Below are 21,401 nucleotides of genomic sequence, written 5' to 3' on the forward strand. Positions count from 1 at the left end.
GCTCTCGTGCGCTGGAAATCTTGGGTCATGAGTTTCATTATGCAACACATTTTCACTGGGCTGTAAAGTGACGTCACTGACAGAGCTTCTCCATGCTCAGAATAATAATTAAAAAAAAGAAAGAAAAAAAAAGAATCAGAATGAGCTTTATTGCCAAGTATGCTTACACATACAAGGAATTTGTCTTGGTGACAGGAGCTTCCAGTGTACAACAATACAAAACAGCAACAAGACAGAGATAACAATAAAAAAATAAATAAAAAAAAAAATGAATAAAAAAACAATTTGAATAGAAAATAATGTATATATAGAATACACAATAAGACTATATATATATATATATATATATATATATATATATATATATATATATATATATATATACACACACACACACACACACACACACACATACACATACGTAGTGCAAATCTAAATACAGATCTGCAAGGGAATGTAATGGCAGAAGAGGTTGGATGTGTTGGATAAATATAGAAAGACTAGACTGTGAATTGCACATAATTATTGCTCAATGGGGCAGTTTTAACTGTTCATTTGATGGATAGCCTGAGGGAAAAAAACTTTTCCTGTGCCTGACGGTTCTGGTGCTCAGAGCTCTGAAGTGTCGGCCACAAGGCAACAGTTCAAAAAGGTAGTGGGCAGGGTGAGTGGGGTCCAGAGTGATTTTTCCAGCCTTTTTCCTCACTCTGGAAGTGTATAGTCCTTGAAGGGAGGGCAGGGGGCAACCAATAATCCTCTCAGCAGTCCGAACTGTCCTTTGTAGTCTTCTGATATCTGATTTCATAGCTGAACCAAACCAGACAGTTATTGAAGTGCAGAGGACAGACTCAATGACTGCTGAGTAGAACTGTATCAGCAGTGCCTGTGGCAGATTGAACTTCCTCAACTGGTGAAGGAAGTACAACCTCTGCTGGGCCTTTTTCACAATGGAGTCAATGTGGGTCTCCTATTTATGTCCTGTGGTATGGTAGTGCCCAGGAACCTGAATGACTCCACTGCTGCCACAGTGCTGTTTAGAATGGTGAGGGGGGTCAGTGTTGGGGGGTTCCTCCTAAAGTCCACAATCATCTCCACCGTTTTGAGCATGTTCAGCTCCAGGTTGTTTTGACTGCACCAGACAGTCAGCTGTTTAACCTCCCTTCTGTTTGCAGACTCATCGTCATCTCAGATGAGGCCGATGACATTGGTGTTGTCTGCAAAATTCAGGGGCTTGACAGAGGGGTACTTGGCGATGCAGTCATTGGTGTAGAGGGAGAAGAGTAGTGGGGAGAGAACACATCCCTGGGGGGCACCAGTGCTGATTGTACAGGTGCTGGAAGTGAGTTTTCCCTGTCTCACAAGCTGCTGCCTGTCCGTCAGAAAGCTGGTAATCCACTGACAGACAGACATGGGAACAGAGAGCTGGTGTAGTTTAGTCTGGAGTATAGCTGGGATGATGGTGTTGAAAGCCAAACTGAAGTCCACAAAAAGGATCCTTGCATATGTCCCTGGTCTGTCCAGATGTTGCAGGATATGATGCAATCCCATGTTGACTGCATCCTCCACAGACCTGTTTGCTCGCTAAGCAAATTGAAAGGGAACTAGAAAGGGTCCAGTGATGTTCTTCAGGTGGGCCAACACCAGTCTCTCAAATAATTTCATGACCACGGATGTCAGGGCGACAGGTCTGTAGTCATTAAGTCCTGTGATTTTTGGTTTCTTTGGGACAGGAATGATGATTGAGCATTTGAAGCAGCATGGGACTTCACACTGCTCCAGTGATACAGTGCATCCGGAAAGTATTCACAGCGCTTCACTTTTTCCATATTTTGTTATGTTACAGCCTTATTCCAAAATGGATTAAATTCATTATTTTCCTCAAAATTCTACAAACAATACCCCATAATGACAACATGAAAGAAGTTTGTTTGAAATCTTTGCAAATTTATTAAAAATAAAAAACGAAAAAAATCACATGTACATAAGTATTCACAGCCTTTGCCATGACACTCAAAATTGAGCTCAGGTGCATCCTGTTTCCACTGATCATTCTTGAAATGTTTCTACAACTTGATTGGAGTCCACCTGTGGTAAATTCAGTTGATTGGACATGATTTGGAAAGGCACACACCTGTCTACATAAGGTCCCACAGTTAACAGTGCATGTCAGAGCACAAACCAAGCCATGAAGTCCAAGGAATTGTCTGTAGACCTCCGAGACAGGATTGTATTGAGGCACAGATCTGGGGAAGGGTACAGAAAAATTTCTGCAGCATTGAAGGTCCCAATGAGCACAGTGGCCTCCATCATCCGTAAATGGAAGAAGTTTGGAACCACCAGGACTCTTCATAGAGCTGGCCGCCCGGCCAAACTGAGCGATCGGGGGAGAAGGGCCTTAGTCAGGGAGGTGACCAAGAACCCAATGGTCACTCTGACAGAGCTCCAGCATTTCTCTGTGGAGAGAGGAGAACCTTCTAGAAGAACAACCATCTCTGCAGCACTCCACCAATCAGGCCTGTATGGTAGAGTGGCCAGACGGAAGCCACTCCTCAGTAAAAGGCACATGACAGCCCGCCTGGAGGACTCTCAGACCATGAGAAACAAAATTCTCTGGTCTGATGAAACAAAGATTGAACTCTTTGACCTGAATGGCAAGCGTCATGTCTGGAGGAAACCAGGCACCGCTCATCACTTGGCCAATACCATCCCTACAGTGAAGCATGGTGGTGGCAGCATCATGCTGTGGGGATGTTTTTCAGTGGCAGGAACTGGGAGACTAGTCAGGATCGAGGGAAAGATGAATGCAGCAATGTACAGAGACATCCTTGATGAAAACCTGCTCCAGAGCACTCTGGACCTCAGACAGGGGCGAAGGTTCATCTTCCAACAGGACAAAGACCCTAAGCACACAGCCAAGATAACAAAGGAGTGGCTACGGGACAACTCTGTGAATGTCCTTGAGTGGCCCAGCCAGAGCCCAGACTTGAACCCAATTGAACATCTCTGGAGAGATCTGAAAATGGCTGTGCACCGACGCTCCCCATCCAACCTGATGGAGCTTGAGAGGTCCTGCAAAGAAGAATGGGAGAAACTGCCCAAAAATAGGTGTGCCAAGCTTGTAGCATCATACTCAAAAAAGACTTGAGGCTGTAATTGGTGCCAGAGGTGCTTCAATAAAGTATGGAGTAAAGGCTGTGAATACTTATGTACATGTGATTTTTTTTTTTCATTTTTTATTTTTAATAAATTTGCAAAGATTTCAAACAAACTTCTTTCACGTTGTCATAATGGGGTATTGTTTGTAGAATTTTGAGGAAAATAATGAATTTAATTTTGGAATAAGGCTGTACATAACAAAATGTGGAAAAAGTGAAGCACTGTGAATACTTTCCGGATGCACTGTATATTGAAAATCAGTGTGAAGATGGGGTCCAGCTTGTTAGCACAGGATCTAAGACACGCGGGTGAAACGCAGTCTGGGCCCTGTGCTTTCCTTATCTTTTGTTTTCGGAAGCCATGGGACACCTCTTCTTCACAGATCTTAAGTGCAGGTTGAGTAGCAGGAGGGGGGAGGAGGAGGGTTGCAGGAGGTGTTGGTGTTTGTGTGAAGTGAAGGTCAGAGTGGGTGTGGGGTGTGAGATTGGCCTTTCAAATCTACAGTAGAACACATTCAGGTCGTCAGCCAGTTGTTGGTCCACCACAGGGTTGGGTGCAGGAGTCCTGTAATTTGTAAGTTGTTTCATGCCACTCCACACTGATGTAGGGTCGTTAGCTGAAAACTTGGTTTTGGTGGCTGAAGATTGCTATGCCGAGGAGGTACTCGATCTGGTGGTACTGGAACAATTTATCACCCGACTACTGAAAGGAATGGCAGAGTGGGTCCAGTGTCACCATCCTACATCGCTGGATGAGGCGGTCCAACTGGCTGAGGACCTTATGGCGGTGTATCCGGGGGCCGACGAGCCCTCCTCTTCTCTCTCTCTCTCTCACTCTCCTCCCTCCCCTTCCCCTTCTCCCTGTCCTGTTCCTATTCCCCAGAAACGGGGAATTATGACCCCAAAACCGGTTCCCCAGTCCCGGGAACCTTTCAACCCGCCGGTTCCCCCATCTCTCTCCGCTCTCCCCCACAGGCTGGTGAATCCGCTGCCGTGGGTGTGGGCGTGTAGTTTGGGCCAGTCTGCTGGAGCTGCAGGGGACCTGGGCACTTCAAGGACAGATGCCCCACCATGGAGGTGGAAACATTGGTTCGGATCCCTGAGCGCCACAGGCCGCCCCCGATCAAGCGGGAGCATACTGGATACCTGCGTGTATTAAGGGGGGTGCATACCAAGCCTTTGGGGATTCAGGTTGTAACCAAACCTCCATTCACCAAGGCTTGGTTCAATCCGAGGCTTTGGATACAAGCCGGCGGGTGAAGGTAAGGTGTGTGCACAGGGATATTCAAAATGACCCTTTAGTTACAGTCATCATTCAATTTCGGGGACAAAATTATAGTGTAGAGGCTGTGGTTAGTCCCCGCCTCTCCCATCCACTAATTTTGGGTACGAATTGGCTGGCATTTACAACTTTATTGAGGGGAATATGTGTGGATGGGTCCTGAAACAAAGTGTTTCGGTGTGTGATTTGCGATTCGCTGGCTGGGGAGGCGGTGCCAGGGCCGTCTACATCAGCTCTGCATCAGGAGGACACAAGGGAGGGGGAAGTTTCGGCTTTCCCAGCCCTTAGAGGATTCCCTGCAGGGGATTCCCCTCTGGAGCAAACACGAGACGAGACCCTTAGGCACACCTTCGACCAAGTGAAAGTGACTGATAGTCAATGCTTCCAGCCAGACATTGCACTCTCATACCTGTATTTTTCAATTATTAAGGATCGGTTGTATCAAGTGACGCAGGACACTCAGACAAAGGAAGATACAACCCAATTGTTAGTACCGAAGAGCTGTCTGGAAATGTTATTCCAGACAGCTCATTATAATCCGATGGCAGGTCACATAGGGCAGGAAAAAACACTGAACCATCTAATGGCCCATTTCTATTGGCCGGGCATTCACAGGGATGTTCACAGTTGGTGTGCGGCATGCCGTGAATGTCAGCTGGTGAATCCGCCGGCCACCTCAAAAGCGCCATTGTGCCCCCTTCCATTGATAGAGGTCCCCTTCGAAAGAATTGGTATGGACCTCGTTGGGCCATTAGAACGGACGGCATGTGGGCATCGCTGTGTTGGTTCTGGTGGACTACGCAACGCGATATGCGGAAGCAGTGCCACTGCAAGTGTTGTGGAGGCACTCTTCAGAATTATTTCCCGAGTGGGGATTCCGAAAGAAATCCTCACTGATCAGGGCGCTACGTTCATGTTACCCACACTACGCAAACTGTACAAATTATTGGGGATTAAATCGATTTGCACTAACGTTTACCACCCCAAAACAGACGGCTTGTTCGAATGATTTAATCAGACCCTAAAGAACATGATTCGGAAGTTCGAGCACGATGACGCTCAGAACTGGGACAAGTGGCTTGAGCCCCTATTATTTGCAGTGCGAGAGATCCTGTAAGCCTCCACCATTTATCACCATTTTTACCATTTTATTTACTCTATGGGCGTCGGCCGCACGGCATGCTTGATGTTTTAAGGGAAAATTGGGAGGAGGGACCTTCAAACAGCAAAAATGAAATTGAATACTTCTTGACCTGAGAGCAAAACTCCACACACTGGGGCAACAAAGACAGGAGAATTTGCTTTAGCCTCAAGAACGTCAATGCCGACTGTATAATAGGGGCACTCGACTATGGGAATTTACACTGGGAGATAAAGTCCTTGTATTGCTCCCCACATCGAGCTCTAAATTACTTGCAAAGTGGCAAGGGCCCTTTGAGGTCACATGGCGAGTTGGGGAAATCGATTATGAGGTGAAACTAATGGATAGAGGTAGAACACATCAGATTTACCACTTAACCTCTTAAACAATTGGAGAGAGGCAGTTCCCGTGACTTTGGTGATGGTGGTTCTGGAGAGGGAGCAGCTTGGGCTGGAGGTGAACTTAAAAGCCACCGATTGAGTCACCCCAGTTACTTGTGGAGACCACCTCTCACTGTCCCAAGTCACGGAGGTTGCCAGGTTGCAAGGAGAGTTCTCCGACGTGTTCTTGCCTCTACCTGGTCGTAAAAATCTCATAGAGCACCATATTGAAATGACCCTGGGGTAGTGGTATGCAGTCGTCCCTACTGATTAACCGAACACATAAAAAGAAATGACATGGGACAAATTGAAGGCCATGCTAGATATTGGGGTAATAGAAGAATCCCGCAGTGACAGGGCCAGCCCGGTGGTTCTGGTTCCTAAGAGCGACGGCTCGGTCTGGTTCTGTGTGGATTATAGAAAAGTCAATGCAGTGACTAAATTTGATGCATACCCGATGCCTTGAATTGATGAACTGCTTAATCAGTTAGGCATGGCTCGCTTTTATTCGACACTGGATTTGACAAAGGGATATTGGCAGATCCCCTTAACTCCCATGTCCCATGAAAAAATTACATTTTCCACACCGTTCAGTTTACACCATTTTGTGACCCTTCCGTTCAGTTTGTTCGGGGCCCCGACTACGTTTCAGCGGCTCATGGGCAGATTCCTCAGACTGCATGCTGCTTATGCTGCTGCCTATCTAGATGACATTATTATTTAAGGTTATGATTGGTAGCGGCACCTGCGGCATCCGAGGGCTGTCCTGAGGTCGTTGAGATGGGCGGGACTCATGTCAAACCCAAAGAAATGTGCAATTGGGTGGGTGGAAGTATGGTATCTGAGCTACAACTTGGGACATGGGCAGGTGCGGCCCCAAATTGATAAGTGTGGAGCGATTGCAGCCTGCCCAAAACCAAAAAGGAGGTGAGACATTTCCTGGGGCTGGCTGGCTATTATCATAGGTTTGTGCCTGACTATTCGACCATCACCAGCCTGCTGACTGATCTGACTAAAAAGGGGGCACCAGATCCGATCCAGTGGACGGAGCCGTGTCAGCAGGTGTTCATGCGGGTGAAAGCTGCACTTTGCGTCGGGCCGTTATTGCACTCTCCTGACTTCTCTCTCCATTTTATCTTGCAGACGGATGCGTCGAACAGGGGGTTGGGAGCGGTACTGTCCCAGATGGTGAAGGGGGAAGAGCACCCCACACTGTACATTAGTCAAAAGCTTTTGCTGAGGGAGACTAGGTACAGCAGGATTGAGGAGTGTTTGGCCAACAAGTGGGCGGTCCTCACCCTCTGCTACTATCTGTTAGGGCATGCTTTAACCCTCTGTTCGGACCATGCCTCGCTCCATCGCATGAAGGATGCCAATGAGTGGATCACCCATTGGTATCTGGCTCTCCAGCCTTTTAAGTTCAATGTGGTCCACAGGCCGATGGCTGTCGCGGATTTCCTCTCCAGAAATGGGGGGAGTGGGTTACAGGCTGGACGTCTCCCTGGCCTGAGTCAGCCGATGGCGATATATGGAGATGGAGCCGTGGCCAAGCGATGTCTGTGGAGAGCGAGGCCGGGAGAGGAAGAGTGGTAAGGATTGACACCTGTGGGAAATTATCTCTAACAGCTGTTTTATGTTGCAGTGAGAGCTGGAGAGAGAAATAAGGGCAGTCCAGACTGCCGGAGGAGAGAGAGAGAGCGATGCACGCATCCGTGGTCACGTGTGTGTTCATTTTGTTATGCTGAAAAGCAGACCTGTGTGTGTTAGACTGAAAAGTGCTGTTAATAAAAGTCTCACATCGACTGTTTACCTGGCCCCTGCTTCCACCTTCACAACCCAGCAAGAGATCTATTACAAACACCTTCATAGCTTAAAGGGTTCAATGGATATTCCAGGTTCAATACAAGCTAAGCTTAGTCAACAACATTTGTGGCACAATGCTGATTACCACAGAAAATATTTTTGACTTGTCCCTTGTTTATTTAAAAATTGTGGTAACAGTAACGCAGTTATGAATGGAAGTGAATGGGGCCAGTCTATAAACATTCAAATACAGTTTCAAAAGTATAGCCACACAACATAATTATAACATTATACGTGTTAACATAATTTTGGTTTGATAACATCAGGGATTTACCGCCGTTACAGCATTTTCCAGATTACAGAGTTTACCGCTGTTACTTCGGCATGACAACAAAGTTGTAATAGTAGATATAAAATAACACAGATAAGTTTAGTAAGTCATTTTTACCACACTAAAATCTTGTTAACACATAATGTTTGCGTCCTCTTGCTATTTTTTGTGGTAATCAACATTATGCCTTAAATGCTGTCGGTTGAACTTAACTGGTGTTGAACACGGGATATTTCTTAAAGATTGAATGTCTGGGACATGGGTTACAAAATCTATAAAGAAAAGGCATTGAAAAATAGCATAAATAAATGATAAGGCATGGTAAAAAAATAAAATAAAATGACCAAGTCAGTTTCAATGTGACCTTCATGTAACAAAATGAAAAAAAAAAAAGTTGAACTCTGTTGAAGAACCTTTATGTACCTTTAGTACCCTTCCTACAGACTTTAAGACTGCACCAAATTGCTGTGGTAGAATTACATGAGCATGCATTGTAGTCCAGTGTTTCTGTTATAATGCAGAGGTTGGGTGTGCTGATGCATGTTAAAGCAGACAACTTAAGCTTTCAGCTTAATTGTGAAGACAGATAACGCCACAGGACTGTAGATTTCAGATAACGTTTCTTTTTATATCCCATCATGCCATTCTTCTCTCTCTCTCTTTCTATCCCCTTCTCTCTTTCTGTATGTTTTGCACAGGTCACAGTCATTTTCTCTGCAGTCAGATTTCTATTTTTTGTTATCTTTTTTTTTTCATAACAAAGCATAATTTATGAGTAGCTTGTGAATATGAATGAGTGTGGCAGTGTCATGGCATAAGAATGAGTTTTTATAAAAGAGTTGTAAGGGTCACTAATGCAGTGGACACCCCTTCAGACAAGACTGTCTCCGTAACACATGCCCAATGAAACTCAATCTTCACTTTGGTCTGAGAGCTATGCTAAAGTTCATTCTCAGTCCTCATTAAATGCAGATTAATCAAGAGTCCATTCGGTTCCGAACTTGTGGGGGTCAAGGTGAGGGTACATGGAAAATGGATTTGGGGATATCATAAATTTTACCATCTGATTTGGTAATGAGAGACTGATATTAAAGTGACAAAAATTACGTTACATGAAAATGTTTATGTGTTTGGGGATCAGTAATTTTAAATGCACATTCTGTATTGCTACTAATCAGAATTTATGGTGCATCCTGATTGGCCCAGAGGAAAAAGAGAATATTAATGGAGCAATCAGTTATCTCTCCTCAATAATAATAATAATAAAAACCTAAATAAATTATCAGTACTTTAGAAATGGTTTTGTATATAATGTGCTGTTGTATGAGATGAAGACTCCAGTCATATAAGCAGCCTAATAAAATCTGTTTTATTTTTGTTTTATTTTGAGAGCTAGGCCACCTAGTGGGGGCTGCCAAGTTAAGATCACATGACCACTCAAATGCTGCTTATTTTTTATCAGTAACCCCCCAGTAAACACTTTCATTCACAGACTGAATTAACAATGGCTAAATTTGAATGGTGTATTTCTACAATGCCAGTGGTAACGGACAACTATTGCATTTGCGTTCTGCATCCAAACCACTAAGTGTCAGTGTAGGTCCAAGGGGTACTGCCATATTGGCTATAAATAAAAAACTTTTAAAGGTGCACTACGGAAGATTTTGTTTGGTTAAAATGAACAAAAGTCCATTATTGAGTGAGTACATAAGCAATAATCTGTGTTCAAAACCCTGTCCTTGTCTTACCCCAATCACTATTGTAATCCTCCAAGCTATGGCTGTTCAGTCAGTTGCAGTTCGGGACAGGATGGATGTTTAATTGTTAACTGTTTGCCAAAGTTGCTATAATGCTTGGATATGTTTTCTGGTAGGGTTGTTGAAGCTTATATTGGTTGTCATGCTTTAATGTGATCATTACTCGTGAAATGTTATGTTTACCGATGCAAAGTGATTCATAGGTTTCATTTTTTGGTAAAGTTACTGTAACATGTTTACTAATATTCATGACTTCTGAGTATTTTATAACATTGCTGCAGGTTTGAGGTTCCCTAAGTGTGTGTGTGCTGCTGTTTTCTGATTTATTTTACCCCAGTTGCAGAAATGCACAAGTTGTTGTATCACTTTCCATTTACCTTTTTAGCAGATAGTGTTTTTAAACAGAGTGGACAATTTAAAATAGCATCTAAAAGCCTCTATAGGTAGTTCCCTATGAATGTATGCTTATCTCAAGTTGTTTATAATATTGTCAAGTCAAACTGGAACAGTCCTGGACAATTAATTCATTAAAATCTAAAATATAATAGTTCATCAATATTAAAAAGCCTAGCAATGCGAACTATTCGAGAATTAATACAAAACAAAGATGGTTTCTCAACCAATCAGCGCAATCTGTGGAACAGCACCGGAAAAAAGAAAAGAAAAAAAAACATCCGAGCAGTGTGTTTTGCAGAGATGACACAAACCTCTCCGTTAAAACACTGACATCCGTCACGGACAAAGTGTGCTTGACCTAAGACTGTAAGAAAGAGCGCTCTCCTGAGCATCACTAATATTTGTGCCCAAATGCTGAGTCAAAGAAAAGCAGCACTGTTCAGAAGAAGAGCAGGCTTGGTCCAGAAGAAGACAAAGGCAGGAAGAAATATACTCAAGATCAAGAGAACTTCCTCAACAAACTTCCACCAGACTTGGCACAACAATGCCGAAATGTATTCTCGAACACTGCAGCGAGAGTGTTCAACACGACCAAAGATAAGCCGGGTTTCGTTAACGTGCGCCCAATCGACGCCAGGGTGCAGAGCTGAGAAGATTGCGTCCATTACGTAACACCCAATGCTCTACTGCTGGGGGGATGTCAAGACATTTGACTTTTCCAGCTACCCATTTTAACGCCTTCAAACAATGTTCTGGAGATGCTGGAGCCAGCTCGTAGGTCCCAACTTGTTTTAAGGAGCAAATAGTATATCGCACACAGGAATGTTGCAATTGGGGACATTGTCTGGTTAGCCGATCAGAACGCTCTCAGGGGGCAAATCAAGCTTGGCAGAATGATCAGTACCAACCCAGACAGCAAAGGAATCATCAGGAACGTCTATGTCAGAACCTTCCTGAGCTACCTTGTTCCTGTAACAATGCCCCTGAAAGCAAAGACAAACCATCGAACATCTGATGGGCAAAAAAAGAGGATCCCAGCCACAGTCCTTCATAGAGATGTCAGGCGGCTGGTCATCTTACTACCTGTTGAAGAACAAATGGGTAGTCAAGTCAGTGAAACATTTTAAACTGTCTGGAAGCGCCGATGGTGACGAAACAGGTTGCCTTCGAAGCATTGTGATTTCCTAATGTTCCACAGGTTGTATATTGTCATATAAAAATAATTAAAGGTCTTAAATTGAACTCATATCAGCCATATCACAAGTTTCCCCTCTTAAATTGATATCTTAAATTGATATGTGCCGTACAATACACACATTCATGTTTAGTGGATAAAATACTTTGGTAACACTTTATTTTGATGGTCCCAAATAGATATTTAACTGACTATAAGTGACTTATCAACTGGCTTGTTATAGCTAGTAAACAGTGTTTCAACAAACATTCAGTAGACTTTCACTAGCCTGTATATAGATCTCTATTAATGACCTACTTACATTATTGTTGAGAACATCAGTTCATTAAAAGGTCATTAATAAAGATCTTTATACAGGCTACTGAAAGTCTACTGAATGTTTGTTGAAACACTGTTTACTACCTATAGCAAGTCAGTCGATAAACTGAAATTTTGCTGCTGTTATACAGTCTATTGAAAGTCTACTGAATGTTTGTTGAAACACTGTTTACTAGCTATAGCAAGCCAGTTGATAAGTCACTTATAGTCAGTTAAATATCTATTTGGGACCATCAAAATAAAGTGTTACAAATACTTTATTAATCATATTAAAATATGTAAATAAGAGTGCTATTTAGTATCTTCCTCAAAGAATGTCATAAATGTTTAAAACAAATAAATTAATATCAACATGAAAAGGGGAGTCACGTGACGCCATGTGGGGATCGGACGTGTGAACGGCGAGCTTTGCGCACTTTGCTGGTTTTAATACTTTTAATGACATAAACCGGTGAGATTCGATACACTCTGTTGCATAACTGTTCTAGGAGGACAATATGTCAAAGTATTCAAAATCCACGGCTATGGAGACATTAAAAGACACTTACATGCTCAAGCTGACGCCCCCGAGCAGGTCACAAGCCTGGGAGTCAATTTAGTTGGGAGATGCAGGAAATGCGGTGAGAGATGCTGAACATGTCGGCAATGCTGACAAAGGTCGTTGCTGACTTGGAGGATCTTGCTGTGATACATCGATCGATCACTGCCATGGAGACGAAGTTCACTGATGTGGTTACAAGAGTGGGGGATGTCGAGAAACGGATCGATTACCTGGAGTCATCAGAGAGGGAATTATCTGCTAATCCACTAGCGACCAAGGGGGATTTGGAGCATGTCTAGGAGAAGTTGGAAGACATGGAGAACCGTAGCTGGCAGAATAACGTCCAAATTATTGCAGTTCCTGAGGGTGCAGAAGGACAGGATATGTTGAAGTTCTTGGATGGGCTCTTTCCAATCTGCTCAACATAGCAAGCCATAAGCTGGAAATCGAGCGAGCTCACAGGGTTCCTACTCGGCGATCCGCGGAGGGAGACAGGCCCCGATCAATTCTGGCCAAATTTCTGAGATCTTCTGATAAAGATCTTGTGCTACGTGAGGCGAGGAGTAAAGGAAGGCTTTCTTGGAAGAACCACAGCATTTTCTTGTTCCCAGACTTTGCGAATTCAATAAGAGAGAAACGTGATCGATTTAAGGAATGCAAGAAACATTTACATCAATGGAATGTCGCTTTTGCACTGATATTCCCGGCCAACTTGAGAATAGATTCTAAGGATGGCCATAAAACATTCACATGCCCACAGCAAGCGATGTCCTTCATAAAGTCAATGGAGTGAGTAAGTCATCTTGTTGCACTCACGTCGAGTGGACCGGCTCACTGAACATTTGCTTGACTGTTTGGGGAATCTGCTCACTTTTGTTGCTGGTTCTGCCAATCGGCTGGAGTTTATTTTGTAGCGAAACACACCTTCAGGACAGTTCTATGGATGAATCTACATGCTCTTTGTGCTTATTCCGCCTATTGGCTGGAGTTTGTTTCGTGGAGTATTTCTTGCAAGTCATTGGAGTAAGTCATTTGTTCGCACTCATGTTGCAGCCGAGTGAACCGGCTCACTGAACATTTGCTTGACTGTTTGAGGAGTCTGCATGCTTTTTGTGCTGGTTCCGCCTATCGGCTGGAGTTTAATTTGTAGAGTAACACACCTTCAGGACAGTTCTATGGATGAATCTACACGCTCTTTGTGTTTATTCCGCCTATTGGCTGGAGTTTGTTTTATAGATTATCTATCAAAATTTGTATAGAAACACTAGACTTGAGCATTCTGACGGCAAGGCTGTTGCGAGGGTTCTTGTAGGCGTGCATGTACTGTTTCAGTTCGGAGGGATGGACGCCAGTTGGCGCTGTCATGCGCGGGGTTAATGCACACGTTTTTTTTTTTTTAAATGCACCTTTCCCTGCAGGAGGCTGCATATTTTGGGAGGATATGGGGTGGACATGTTTTCTTTAGTGCTGGCTCAGGTAAGAGCAGGGGAGTCATTACGCTGATAAGTAAACATCTACAATTCAAATGTCTCAAACAGATTAAAGATAAATTAGGAAGAGTCATTATTGTTTTAGCTGAAATTCAGGGGCAAAGGTTGATTTTTGCTAATATTTACGCACATAACATTGATGATCAGGGCTTTTTTATAGATCTTGAAGGGATGTTGCAAGCCACTGGCACCCCTCATGATATAATATTGGGAGGAAACTTTAATCTTTTGATGGACTCAGTCCTTGATCATAGTGAAGCAAAAGTGTGCAAGCCCAGTAGAGCAACATTGACGCTTCACAGGATGTGTAAAAATTTTGGTCTTACAGATATTTGGAGACTTTTGAACCCATCTGGGAGGGACTATACATTTTTTTCATCAGTCCATTAGATTGACTCGAATAGATTTTTTTTTTTGTTATCTAAGTCCCTCATTCCTTCTGTTACTGATTGTTCAATTGGAAACATTTTAGTGTTTAGAGGTGTTGCCACATATGGAGAAAAGGAAATCATATAGTTGGCACTTTAATGTATCCCTTTTGCAAAATCCTGAATTCCAAAAAATGCTAAAGGCTGAAATCAATGTCTATATGGAGACCAACTGGTCATTAGTATCCTCTGTGGGCATGGCTTGTGAGGCATTTAAGGTGGTTCTTAAGGGCCGGATCATACAGTATGCCTCATTCACCAAAAAATCCAAAGCACAAGTGGAATTGGAAGGGAATATTAAAAGTACCAAGGCAGAGCTGAAGCGCCAAATGTCGTCTAATGGCCTCAGGGAATTGACCCGTTTGAAATACAGATATAATACTATTTTGTCACGGAAGGTGGCGTTTTGGTTATTCAGGGCAAGACAGTCATACTTTGAGTTGGGGGACAAGGCAGGAAAGCTTCTGGCTAGATATATAAAACAGATTAAGGCCCTGCCTACAGGCAAGGCTCCGGGGCCAGATGGCTTTGCCGCTGAATTTTTTAGATCTTATGCTACAGAACTGGCTCCACTTTTGCTAGAAGTTTGTATGGAATCATTAAAGAATGGTAAGTTTCCACCAACCATGACGCAAGCCCAGATCAGTCTGATTCTTAAAAAGGACAAAGATCCAAGTGAGTGTAAGAGTTAACGTCCAATTTCCCTGATCCAGCTAGATGTTAAAATATTGTCAAAAATTTTGGCTAACCGATTAAGTAAAGTTATGACATCTCTTATACATATAGATCAGTTGTGGTTTATTCAGGGACGTAGCTCTTCTGATAACATTAGGCGTTTCATCAATATCATATGGTCAGTGGCGAATGATCAGACTCCGGTCGCTGCCATCTCACTTGACGCCGAAAAGGCATTTGAAATGGTAGAATGGGATTATCTTTTTAAGATTCTGGAAATGTACGGGTTTGGGAATACTTTTATTGGCTGGAATAAATTACTTTATAGACACCCGGTAGTGGCGGTTCAAACGAATGGATTAATTTCAGATTATTTTATTCTGGATAGGGGCACCCGGCGGGGTTGCCCTCTTTCCCCCTTATTGTTCTGTCTTGCCCTGGAACCATTAGCAGCCGTGATAAGAAAGGATGATGATTTCCCAGGGGTGGTGGCGGGAGGTGTGGTGCATAAGCTTTTGCTTTATGCAGATGATATTTTATTATTTGTCTCCAACCCTACTAGATCTATGCCTTGCCTCCACAGAATTATTAATTTCTTTTCTAAATTCTCAGGATACAGAGTGAACTTGTCTAAATCCGAAGCTTTGGCTCTGACAGCGTATTGCCCTGTCAACTGGGTGCCTTCCAGTGCCCCAAGCAGGACATTAAGTATTTGGGCATTTTATTTCCAGCAAATATGAGTGAATTAGTTAGAGTTCATTTTGACCCTTTAATAAAAAGGTTTTCAAGTGATGTGGACAGGTGGGCTTCACTACATTTATCTATGACTGGGAAAGTTAATGTTATAAAAATGAATTGTATTCCAAAATTCAACTACCTACTACAGTCTCTCCTCATTGAAGATCCCCTCTTTTATTTTAAATAATTAGATAGTATAGCTAAATCTTTTTTTTGGAATGGTGAACGCCCTTGGTTGCATTCCAGTAAGTTACATAGGCCGATTGACAAAGGTGGGTTAGGTCTCCCCAATATTTAGTTTTACTATTATGCTTTTGGTCTCAGACATTTGGCACATTGGTTGCTTCCACCTGAGAGAGCCCCTCCCTGGCTCTTTATTGAACAGGAGGTCCTTGCCCCATCTTGCCATTGCAAAGTCTTTCTTCCAAGCTGCCTGGAGAAGTAAAGACACATCCCGTTATCTCACAGATACATTTAGTGTGGACAAAAGTTTCCTGCATGTTCAATTCTGACATTTACCTGAATGTTGCCGCAAGTATTTGTGCATTAACAAGTTCCCTTTCTGCTGGACAGAATGGATTGCTACGCTGGGTGACCTGTATGAAGATGGAGCGTTGAGATCCTTTGAAAATCTAATACAGCGGTTTGGGATTCCCAGATCTCAATTCTTCAGGTACTTACAGCTGTACCATCTACTCTGTACCACTTTGGGTGTAGTACATAGCCCCCTAAAGCGGCAGACACTCTTGAGAGGGTGCTTGCTGCTTTTAGAAAAGGTCATGAAGCTTCAGCGTACTATTCCTGGCTAATTCAGAGTCTATGGGATGGAGTTTTAACATCTCTTAAGAAGTTATGGGAGAGAGACTTGAATTTAGTACTGTAAGATGGAGAATGGGGTAGGATTTAAAAAAATGTCATGTCTATGTCTAGGGATGCAAGGGTGTGCCTCGTTCAATTTAAGATTCTGCATCATTTTTATTGGACTCCCTGTAGATTGTATTGGCTTGACCTTACAGACACACCTACTTGCTAGCAATGCCAGTTGGAGGATGGGGACAATAAGATTCAAGAGTTTTGGTCGAGGGTTCAGAATTTTATCTGTGAGGTTGAGCACTCAGATTTTACTCAGGGTAAACTGATAAAAGTTGATTCTGTGTACTCGTGCTGTTTGTTTTAGCTTGAATATAATTTTTATTTTATTTTAATTTTAATTTTTTAATAAAAACTGTTAATGACAAAAAACATCAACATGAAAATAGCACGTTATGAGTCTGGCTCTGCAGGCAAATATCTCCAAGTAATGATCACAGTCAAAGGTAAACTCAAACCACAAGATTCATCCACACAGAAGAGCAGTGCAGAAACACAATTGACTTTCTCGGCAAGTTACTTGCAATTTTAGTTTTCAACCACAGATTTCAACAGAGAGCCCAAAGTTTCGTAGTGCAGCTTTAAGGAATTTTGAGAATATCAAGAATCTACTTGAGCTTTAACTGTTGTTTTATTGCCTTAATAACCAAAAAAGTGCTGTACCATTAAATTACCAACTCTAGATTATGGGTATATCGCAATTTACATACTCCTGCTAAGTACGAAAAGTTTGTACTCTGCTGGTGATGGTAACGTATGCCAGTACACCATTATTGGGACATTATACAATATAAAAAAATTGTGACCTAGTTCTGCATCAGAGAACTGATACTATCCAGTCTCCTTGTGTAGTGCACAGGTTTGTGGGCAATATGAGTCCAACCAATATATAGTATAACTAATTTATAAATATTATTCCAAATGTACAGTACATGCACAGAGGTACACTTTGAAAATCTTTTGTAAATATAATGCCATCTGGGGACCTTTGTACTGGTAGCCTATAACATACATGATATGATGCATAATCCTTATCTCACATACTGTACTGTATAGCACGGACATCATGTGGATTGAATCTCTCTTTTTGACAATTATTTCACCATCCTTCCTGCTCTTTTCCTTTTTTTCTTAGTTTATGTTTAGGAGCACAGTACTTCTCTTTTCTGTATTCCTCTTACTCATTATGTGAACTGTGTGTATTTTCCTTACACATTTTCACACTTTAATAAATTGTAAGAATTAATAAAATTTCTGCAATATTTAGGCTATCAAGCGTTTATCTATAACCACATTTGTGGGACATTATCAGCTGCCTAGTGAGTATAATAGCTATATGCATATAAATAGGTGTTTAATTTTCCATGCATACCATGTGCTGCTGATTTTGACTGGACTTGTAGGTGGGAGCCCACAGCATGCTAATGGGAAGGTGTGAAGCTGCAGTGTATGATGTGTCCCAGCTGAGCGTGAAATTGAAATCTCTTCCAACAGCAGGGACAAAGGGTAGTAAGAATGAAAGGAACAAGGAGAGACAGAACAGGAGATTAGAGACAGATGGACGAACAGATAGACAGACAGACAGACAGATAAATAGATGAAATTGATCAAACCATTGTTGGGGAGTAGTTAACTAAAAGTAGTGATGCTGCCAGCTTAATAATTATTCAGTAGTGTGACAAAAGCTCAACTATTTTCTCAAGAGTGTAGCTTTTTCAGTAACCAGCTACATTTTCCAATGAGTAGCGACAGAGCATCACAAAATGCTACATTTGTCTTGTTTGTATTGCGAACGCTGCAATGGAGCTAAGGTAGTAAGCAAACGTGCTCAACTAAACCATCCTCTCTCTCTCATGTAGTGCTGGAAAAAAACAAATAATTAAGTTAATCAGTTCTTTAATGGAATATTCTGGGTTCTAAACAAGTTAAGCTCAATCGACAGCATTTGTGGCATAATGCTGATTACCACAAAAACAACTTTGACTCATCCCTCCTTTTCTTTAAAAAAGCAAAAACTGAGGTTACAGTGCCATTTACAATGAGTGTTTGAAGGCAGAAATGTGAAGCTTATAATTTTATAAAAGCACTTATTCTTCTGTTAAAACTCATGTATTATTTGAGCTGTAAAGTTGTTTAAATCATAATTTTGAATGTCGTTTTAGGGTTTGTTGACATTACATCATCTTTGCAACAAAGTTATATTTAAACTTCCACCACCCACAGCTGCTGTCAAATGTAGTTACATATTTATGAAATAATGTTCATTTGAATCTTGATTTATGCGTTCTCCTGAATTTTGCCTTACCGAGTTCTGTATGACTCTTCAGGATATATAAGGATTAGCTGCATATGAAACAGGTAAATTAAAGATCCAAAAATTCTATTCACAATGTCCCAATGTTTTTCCAACTCCATATTAATGCCAATTGTTTTGAAATTAAATGCTCAACAAGTACATATGGAGTGGCTGTGTCCAAAACCGCTGACTCATTTACTCATTCACATTCACTACATAGTGAACATACTGTAACAATATGAGGAAAGAGTGAGAAAAATTGTGTGTATTCAGCCAGAGCTCCAGACAATATTACACAATGTGTATGATTTCACATAAATGTCATGTCCCGAATAAAAAAAATAAATAAATAAAAATATAAATAAAACATTTCCATTCAGACTTCCAAAAAGTTGCATTTTAATCAGCTTTCATACCTCATATGGATATGATTTGTGTTTGGTTTGAGAACAATGGATTTTGTGCTTTGTGTGTGTGTTTTGTTTTAGTTTTAGTTTATTTATTTAAAAAAGAAAAAAAAATTGTGCTGTTTAGACTAGAAAACTATGCAGTCAGATTTGAATCAGATGCACTAAAAATCAATATATATATTTTTGTTGCCTGTCTTAACATACTGTAGCCCAAGCATATACCAGAAACTAGAATCATGTGTACTTAGTCTAGAACTAAAGCTCAAGAACCAATGACTTTTAAGGGCTTCCGATAGGCGTAAAGTGAAAGGTTCACACTAGCTCTTCTTTGGATAGTGTGCCCCTCTATTTCTGTCTGTATTTCGCTTTCATGTTTTTACCCCTCACTTCTGTCCCTGGCGAGAGCATTTGAAAGCTGAACTGTCAGTTTGTTGCTTTGATTTTCTCAGTGTGCAAGTCGAGCCCACAGACAGCCTGCTGCTCCACTCACACACAAACATGAATACTACATGAATTAATAGAGCATCAAACTGCTTAAATAGCTAAAATATTTAGGATTGCTTAAATGTTCAAAGCTACTTAAGTTAAATTATGTACTGTATTTCTTCTAAGACATTTTTGAAGAAACATCTGAGTTGATACTTAACACAGTTGCGATCTCTAATAATTCTCCCAAGCTTTAAAAGCTTAACTTCTGAGCAATAAAATTTCATACACAAATGCATACAGTCACACATACATGCACATATCTTTACAATAAGGTCCTTAGAAGCCAGACAGGGCCTCATAAATCATGGAATTGTTAAGGTGTGTGTGTATTATTCTGAAACGGTGCTGGTTTGCCCTCAGAATAACTTTGAAATAATGCTTGTAGCCACTTGGCAGATGCTGGGTGTTGTTTTGCCTAAGATTTCATGTATTTTACCCTTTCTTTGTGTTTTCCTTTTGCAGTGAGGCAAATATCCTGCATGGAGGACGAGAGGAAGGAAATAAACATGGGGAGGAACAGGTTGAGTAAAAAGAGAGAATAAAGCAGGTAAGTTTGTGAGAAAGCATTCAACCGACAGAAGTAGGACCCTCAAATCAAATTCACAATATGTACTTCCATGTTCTTCCATGTTACATGTTCTTGGTCTTGTTGTGAACAATTCCCCAGTGCACGTTATTCCAAAGTAAAAAAAAAAAAAATAATAATGTCTTTGTAGTCTTTACTCAAACTGAAATAACTTGCTACACATCTGAAATGACTTTCCTTTTCATCTGACGTCACCAAGCCCTCTTATTTTTCAGTTTTTCCTCCCCTCCAACCACCGTTAGAGACCAAGTTTCATGATCCAATAAATTATGTCTCTATGTTTTTTTTTTGGTTGAATATCCTTTAACCTTCTGTACTGTGGTGGTACCATGGTACGGTAATGGTGACATATGATAACATCATGTTATTAAATTATTACCATATTCATGAAATATTGTGGTTACATGGTAGTCCAATGTACCTCTAAGAATATTATGGTACTACTAAAGTACATGTTGTGCTATCCTAATTTGGAAGCACTCTTTATTAACTGTAAGCCTTTCTACTTGCCACGGGAGTTTTCCTCGTTTATTCTGGTGAGTGTTTATATCCTGCCACATGCGTGCGTGAATGCAGCGCTGCAACAGCTGGCTGATCAGATCACAGACATGGAACAAAAACAATCTCACACCCCAAAAACAAGTTTTCAGCTTATGACCCTGCATCAGTGTGGAGTGTCCTAAAACAACTTACTGACTACAAGACTCCTACCCCCAACACTGTAGGGGACCAACAACTGGCTGACGACTTGAATGTGTTCTACTGTAGATTTGAAATTTCCAATCTCACACCCCACACCCGCTCTGACCTTCACTTCACACAAACACCAACACCTCCTGCACCCCCCTCCTCACCCCTTCTGCTACTCAAGCTGCACTTAAGATCTGTGAAGAAGAGGTGTGCTGTGTCTTCTGAAAATTAAAGACAAGGAAAGCACAGGGCCAGATGGCGTTTCACCCGCGTGTCATAGATCCTGTGTTAACCAGCTGGCCCCCATCTTCACACTGATCTTCAATAGATCACTGGAGCAGTGTGAAGTCCCATGCTGCTTCAAACGCTCAGTCATCATTCCTGTCCCAAAGAAACCAAAAATCACAGGACTTAATGACTACAGACCCAT

General features: G+C 41.8%; 1 protein-coding gene across 4 annotated transcripts in view; it reads left to right on the top strand.

The window, feature by feature from the left end:
• LOC127432000 (disks large-associated protein 1-like) overlaps positions 1-21,401 on the top strand; it is a 195,432-nt gene that overhangs the window by 52,490 nt on the left and 121,541 nt on the right. For 3 of the 4 annotated variants that reach the window (XM_051682716.1, XM_051682714.1, XM_051682718.1), the window contains one exon: positions 20,158-20,242. The gene's annotated coding sequence lies outside the window, so the exon portion shown is untranslated. Of the gene's footprint in view, positions 1-16,203; positions 16,304-20,157; positions 20,243-21,401 lie in introns of all 4 variants that reach the window. The other variant, XM_051682715.1, reaches the window with a different exon arrangement.

The sequence above is a fragment of the Myxocyprinus asiaticus genome, chromosome 41 (assembly GCF_019703515.2).
Source record: "Myxocyprinus asiaticus isolate MX2 ecotype Aquarium Trade chromosome 41, UBuf_Myxa_2, whole genome shotgun sequence".
In the NCBI taxonomy this organism is placed as follows: Eukaryota; Metazoa; Chordata; class Actinopteri; order Cypriniformes; family Catostomidae; genus Myxocyprinus; species Myxocyprinus asiaticus.